The sequence below is a fragment of the Dioscorea cayenensis genome, chromosome 12, assembly GCF_009730915.1.
Source record: "Dioscorea cayenensis subsp. rotundata cultivar TDr96_F1 chromosome 12, TDr96_F1_v2_PseudoChromosome.rev07_lg8_w22 25.fasta, whole genome shotgun sequence".
Classification (NCBI taxonomy): Eukaryota; Viridiplantae; Streptophyta; class Magnoliopsida; order Dioscoreales; family Dioscoreaceae; genus Dioscorea; species Dioscorea cayenensis.
In genome coordinates this window covers 13,350,758-13,357,884 of record NC_052482.1, presented here as the reverse complement: position 1 = coordinate 13,357,884, position 7,127 = coordinate 13,350,758, and the positions used below count along the sequence as shown (strand labels likewise).

General features: G+C 37.3%; 1 pseudogene; it reads right to left on the bottom strand.

Moving 5' to 3' along the window:
- Positions 1–6,460: 6,460 nt before the first annotated feature.
- Positions 6,461–6,828, bottom strand: LOC120273434 (annotated as a pseudogene).
- Between the last annotated feature and the right edge of the window lie 299 nt (positions 6,829–7,127).

Genomic DNA, 7,127 nt, shown 5'->3' with positions numbered 1-7,127 from the left:
GTTTTCTTTATCCCTTTGGTTGTCTTTGTTTGTTTTCTTTGTTTTATCTCTTTGTACTTTTACTCTTTCTTAATTAATTGTGATTTTACCACTTTTTAAAAAATATGCGATAAAATATTTATGCATAGCTTCTTCAAGAGACATATCACCCAAGCTATGCATGGCATGCAGTCTCTGCATCTGTCACTAAAGATTTATGCTTTCTATCACTGTACTTCTAAATAACAAGACAACTTAAAGATTTGAATTTGAAGATTACAAAATCACTTCCAACAAACACAATATTTCTATTGATCTTAATGCCAAAGGATTAAGTGCATAATTTTCATCATCCCAAAACATCAAAGTGTGCATGCCAAATGTCTGACTAAATCAAGAAATGTAAATAAGGTAAGGAAAAATTTAAGACAAGTGACATTTGCATGGTACCATGATATTATTACAAAGTGGTACACTAGACACTTATTTGGAACCTGACCCACCAATGCAGCTAGATACTCTGCTTAGTGTTATACAGATACATACATTTGTTTATAATGGAGCAAAGCGATTAAATTGAATCTTAACATTTGATATTTGCACAAAATCTTCAAAATTATATAATTAACGAAAATGTTATATATTAGAAGAATGGTTACTTTTTCTCTACCGATTGAAATGTTGAGCTATCAACTCCCTCTTACAATATTGGTTAAGGTGAGTGATTTGTCTACTTAAAGAATTATTGTATATGAAAATAAAAATTATGCTAAAACATAAAAAAATGGAAAAAAATTATTGTACATTTAAAGATGTTTTTATTTATAAACTTTTATAAAAGTTTATTTTTGTATAGAATTTAGATAAATCTTGTTTACGTCTATATTCCTTACATGAGTGCATATATTCCTTATGTAAGTGCATATTTTCTTATCAGCCTCACAAAAATTCATATTCATTTATGTACCCCCACAAAATTATATTTATGAGCGTTACCCATAGAAGTGATTTTTTTTTTAATGTATATCCTAAAAGCTACATGTTCATGTAAATCTCTAATAAAGGGCATACTTGCCTTTTGATAGAAATCATATTTAATTATTGTTAGAAACGCGGCATTAATTCATGTAAACTAGCCTTTATTTGGTTGTTTTATTATTGATAACTGAGAGGCCTAATTAGGTGATCAAACAAGAATTAAGCCATAATGTTATCTCAGTTAAGTGTGGGGGTAGTTTTGCAAAATGTGTAGAAATCCGAGCTATTGCTAACCATTGATGGGTATCTTAGCAAAGAAGCCATAGCTTAGCTTAGCCAAGAACTCGAGGTCTTTCTTATTAAAGAAGGCTTGTCTTATTGAAGAAGCTAAGGTTTGTCTTATTACAGAAGCAAAAGCTTGTCTTGTTAAAAAAGCCAAGACTTATCTTAGCAAAGAAGCTAACTACCTCCTTATATATGGATTATGGTTCTAGTTGCGATATCCAATCTTGATCTTCAAAAGCTTTATCTGAACTCTCATCACTATGAGAGAGAAGGTACTCAACAATTAGAAGACTACAAGCTAGTCCATCTTGATCCATAGACTCAAGTATATTTCTTAGATTTGTGTCCTTCGAATTATCTTCCATATAAGGTTTTTTGGTTTTGTTAATTGTTATAGGAATTCAATATGAATTTCATTGTTATTATTGAGATACTTTAGGAATGATTATATATGATATTTTAGGCATTATTGTATAAAATATTCCAATCTTTACTTAGCCCTTTTTCCTTGTATAGTTAGATTTAAGTTTAGATTTTATTGTCTATATAAACATAATACATAGGAGAAATATTCATCTTACAATTAGGTATCTAGAGCCAAAAACCCTAGCCTTGTTTTCCTTTTTTTCTCGGCTGTGGCCTTATGGCAGATCAATCTTCTTTCTCTATTTCTACAACATCTCTCCTAAAGCCCTTCTCGACCATGACATATCCTTTAGTAATCCAAAGTGCCCATCACTATCTCCCAATGAAATTCTCTCCCTGAAATTATCTCTATTGGCACACTAAAATTGTTCTCTTCTTATTTATCCTAAAATTACTTGGGTTTATTGATGGATCCAACCAAAGTCCTCCAACTCATATACAATCTTCTCCGACATCTATACCACTAAATAATCCTGATTATCTACTTTGGCTAAAAAATGATCAACATGTGATGTCGGTTTTGTTGTCCTCTCTCACCAAAGATGTTTACCCAGTGATTATTAGCAAGAAAACACATGCAGTGATTTGGGATGCCCTCGCAAAGGCTTGTGCCTTAACTTCTAATTCATGTATCTTGCAACTTCATGCCGATCTTCATGAAATTCGCTAAAAGGACTCTTCTATCACAGAGTACCTTACTCAAGCCAAGTATATATCCAACGCACTTGCTGCTGCTAGTCATCCTTTATCTTTTTAAAGATTTCAATATACATGTCTTTAAGGGCCTTAGACCAAAGTGCAATGATATTGCCATAACACTTCAAGCACAAGTTGAGCCAGTAATTTTGATGACCTCCAATATTTTCTCCTCACTCGTGAGTATATACATAATTCTCAAGCTATGTCACCTTATCCCGTGGTCTTCTTTTCTACTTCGGGTAGTGAACTAGTGTGAAAACCATCCTTAGAGCCCCCTCTGCTAGCTCAATTGGCTTATCTTTATAGCCTCACACAATTTAGTCCTCAACAACCCTTGCCTCATCTATTCCCAACAACATGAGCACTATTTGTTAAATAGAAAGCCCAATTTTCAGCTCCACAAACCCTCTAGTGGATTCCACGATCATGGCTCTGGCCACAATCGAGATCGTTATCATGGGTATAGTAATTTTTCTAGTGGCAAATCCAAAGTTCTTTGCCAGATTTGACAAGGCTTTAATCATATCACACTCCAATGCTATCAATAAGGGGTTATCGGTACCTCACCCACTACTCATGTTTTGCATGCTTACACTGTCTTAGCACAATAATCAACAACTTCCCAGTGGTTTCTTGATACTAGGGCTATCCATCATGTCACTCATAAGACAACAGGTCTCAAACACTCAGAATATACCATGATGCTAACTCACTTCATATCGGTAATGATAAAGGACTTCCTATTACACATATTGGTTCCACCACTTTGCACACTCCGTTAACTCAAATTCATATGTCTAATATCCTGCATGTTCTTTCATGCCTTAATCTTTATTTTCACCTTGATTGTTTATTATGAAGGATCAGGTTACCATAAAGCCTCTCATTACAAGCTCAAGTGACAATGATCTTTACACACTTCGTATTTCCTCTTCACCTTCACTAACTCATACTGTTTTTGTAGTTGTGCATTGACACACCCCTTGCATGTGTGTACCGCAAGTGCACGGGTTATCGAAATAATAAAGTACCCTGGTGAGTGGGTAGTCGTATCTACAAGGAATAGTGCTCGGAAACACAAGAATTGCTATTTAACTATAGTAAAGATGATTCAACAGTGATGTGAACAATATCAATGCAAATAGAAATAAAGAAAAGAAGAAAGAGACACAAGAGAATAATAGGAGAGGCAATTGATAAAAGATGGGGCACCCGGACATTGCTCACCCTAGGATTATTATTACAAGTGCAAGAGTAATCATTATGTCTCCTAACTGATGTTTAATGAGTTATGAAAATCCTTAAACACACAGTCCCAAACCTAAGGTCAACCGTGACTAACCCCACACTATGCCCAGCGAAAAGGAATACTCTTGACGCCTCACACTGTGCAAGGTGTCTTAAAGCTCTAGGGCCTCTAAGTGATAAACTCTATTCCCTAATATAGATCTAACCCTTTGGTCCAGGTGAAAGACCCCTAGTCATAATTAAGCCCCAGCACTAAGGATTACTTTAACACTTCACTCTGTTACTCGTGCAACTAAGCCACAGTGGAGTTTGTCTCTTACCACTTCACTCTATTGTGCCCGCAAAGAACTCTTGAAATATGGAGGTAGGATAAATCACACCAGAAGGGAAAGGGGACATTCTGCTACCTCTCGACTCACCCTCTTGACCCTCTCCAACCAAGCTTTGTCTAACCATAATGAAGTGTCACTCATTCACAAGGATTACCAATGTAGATTCTCAACCCTAGTGTCACTCTAAGGGAAAATCAATTCAACAAGCACTCAAGGTTGGAACTCAATTAAAATATCAATTAAAGAAACATAATAAAAGGTCAATGAAACAAAATCATCTTTGGGTTTACAAGTCCAAGCACCCACTAGGGGTTTAGCTCTCCATGGAGCAAGATACAGTCAATAATGAAATCAAATGTAAAAGCATGGAATCCATAAGTAAAACCCCCTCGTAGTCCGTATCGATGGTCTTGTGGGCTTGCCTCGTATTCTCCAAGGGTCCCCTCGTCAAGCCTAGGGCACACCTCGCCGAATCGATGCCGACGAAAGCTCCCCTAATAACTATCTTCTGAAGGAATGCGGTGTCAAAGGCTGTAGAACCACTCGAAAGACCTAGCCAAAGCCTCTCCAAACCCTAGCCGTGAATGCCTCCATTGATGAGAAAAAGATGAGAAAAGGATCTCCCAAAATGTCTGAAATCGCGGCTTTTATAAAAGCTGGAATCTGGCATCCACACGGGCGTGTGGAATTTTCACAAGTTGAGTTCCTGCGAGCTGTAAACAGTAACTGTTACAGTGGTTTGCTACAGTAACTGCTACAATACTTCGCCAAAATACTCACGAATCCACACTTTTCATCGAGGCCTCATGAATGGGCACACATCCATGCGGTAGATCGCGTCATGTCTTCAATAAAAACCACATTGACGAAGATCTTGCTAGCATTGCACAAGTCAGAACACATGAGTATAACTGTCTTTGTGCCCCTCCAATTTGTATGTTAGCTCAAGCACAATGGAGAATGGCACACACTCACATGTCTTTGAGCACAACTTGTGTCATGTTTGTTCAATCCAAGACTCCATCAAGAATTACATCCATGATCTACTTTTGGTTTCTTTCTTCCACAATCATCTCCACAACCCTACATGCACAAAAGAACACAAATACACATGCATAAGCAATAAAATCTAGGAAAAGTAATGCTCAATGTAAGAAAAGAATACTTCGTATTACTAATACACAAGCACTTATCATGCATGCCTCACCTGCAACTTGGCATAGTTACTTGGGTCATCCGCATCAACAACTACTTCTAACCATTATTAATAAAAATTGACTTCCACTTTCTTGTCATTCCTTAATTATTTTTGCAATGACTGTCAATTAAGAAAATCTTCAAAACTATTTCTTGTATTGATAAATAATAAAAGTAATGTTGTCTTGGATTTTATTTTTAATATGTTTGGGAAGCCTCTCCCTCTTTCTCTAGTGATGGTCATCGTTACTTTGTTATGTTTGTTGATCATTTTAAAATATATTTGGTTTTACCTTCTTACTCAAAAATCTGATGTTTTTCATGTTTTCCACAAATTTTTCTCTATGGTTGGCGCTAGTTTCATACTACAATAAAATACTGTTCAAACCGATTGGGGGGTGATGAATTTAAAAAACTCACAGAATATTTTTCAAAATTAGATACTATTCATCATATTTTTGGCCCTCATACCCATGAACAAAAGGGTATAGTATAACGACGGCATCGTTATATATTAGAAACTAGTTTATCCCTTCTAGCTCATTCTAGTGTTCCTAAAAAATATTGGCACTTTGCTTTTGATAGTGCAATTCACTTAATTAATTGTATGTCATCTAAAGTGTCTTCTTGCATTTCTCCCTTTGAACATATATTTCACTGTCCTCTGGATTATATCCTTTTAAAGGCTTTTGGTTGTCTTTGTTTTTAGTATCTTTGGTCATAAAACAATTATAAAATGGATTTTTCGATCTTCTCTTTGTATTTTCCTGGGTTATAGTCCTACACATCATACTTTTCGGTGTCTTGACCCAAGTATAAACAAGTTGTATATTGCAAGGCATGCACAGTTTCATAAGCATACACTCCCTTTTCACTCCTTCTCTAATCCACCAACAATCATTTCTCCTCTACTGGAAGGCACTTTTCTCATTGGTACTTGTCCTTCTTAGCATGCATCTAATGGCAATTCTCATTTCTCAACCTCTAAACAATCTTCTTTGCCTTTGCTGTTTCCACTACATACACCTAGAGGTGGGCATGGGCCGTTAAAAAAACCGGCCCAGCTTCTTATCTGTCCAGAACCATAACTGGCCCATCTACAAGATGGGCAGGTTGCTAGTTGACCCACTAGGTCAAACCCGATTAAGAACTAGGTTGCAACCCATCTCCAAACAGGGTCAAACCCAGTTAGGAGACTTCGGTTCCAAACCCACCAAGTTACACCTGCCGAGATTGAAGCCATTGGTTCCCCGATGGCTATTACAAATTACATTACAAAATCCTATCATCATAAATTACATTCCAAAATCTTAACCCTAAACCTCATCTTTGTTAAGCAGCATATTAGGAATCATCTTATTAATAGGAAACCTCAGGCCAGTCTCTTGGCACACGAGTGCCCCTTCTTCCACATGGATCTCTAACAAAGCGTGGTTGAATTTCTTCAAGAAATCCTCCGATTTGAGCATGTTGGCTTCAGCAGAGTTAGGCAAAGTGACGTAGCCAACCATCTAGGAAGCACTAAAGAGTGCTGGCCAGTCGATCTTGGGGAATATGTAGCGGAGAAAGTCGGCATTGAAGTTGACCTCCTTCTAGACCCAGGTGGAAGCTTTGAGGCACAACGAGAAGCCATTGACAACCCCTTCACATTGTTGGATAGCATGTTGTGTGTTAGAAGCCTCATCCTTTTTCTCTCATTCTCTAGAAATCTATAAAAAAGAGTGGAGGTGATGGATGGCAAAGGAGAGGAGGAAAGAAACAATGGGGTTTTAGGGTGGCAATATTTCATTTATCTCGTTCTCATTTTGGATAGGGTTTAGGAGGAAAGGAACGAAACTCAACCTGACTAGTTTGCCCGGCGGGTCCACCTGGTGGCTTAGCTTGGTCTGCTGGATCAACAGGGAGCAAGGCCGGTTCTGGGTCTGACTCCCTCTGACCTGGACCAGCCGGGTTATACAATTTAACCTGGCCTGGCAGGTTCTA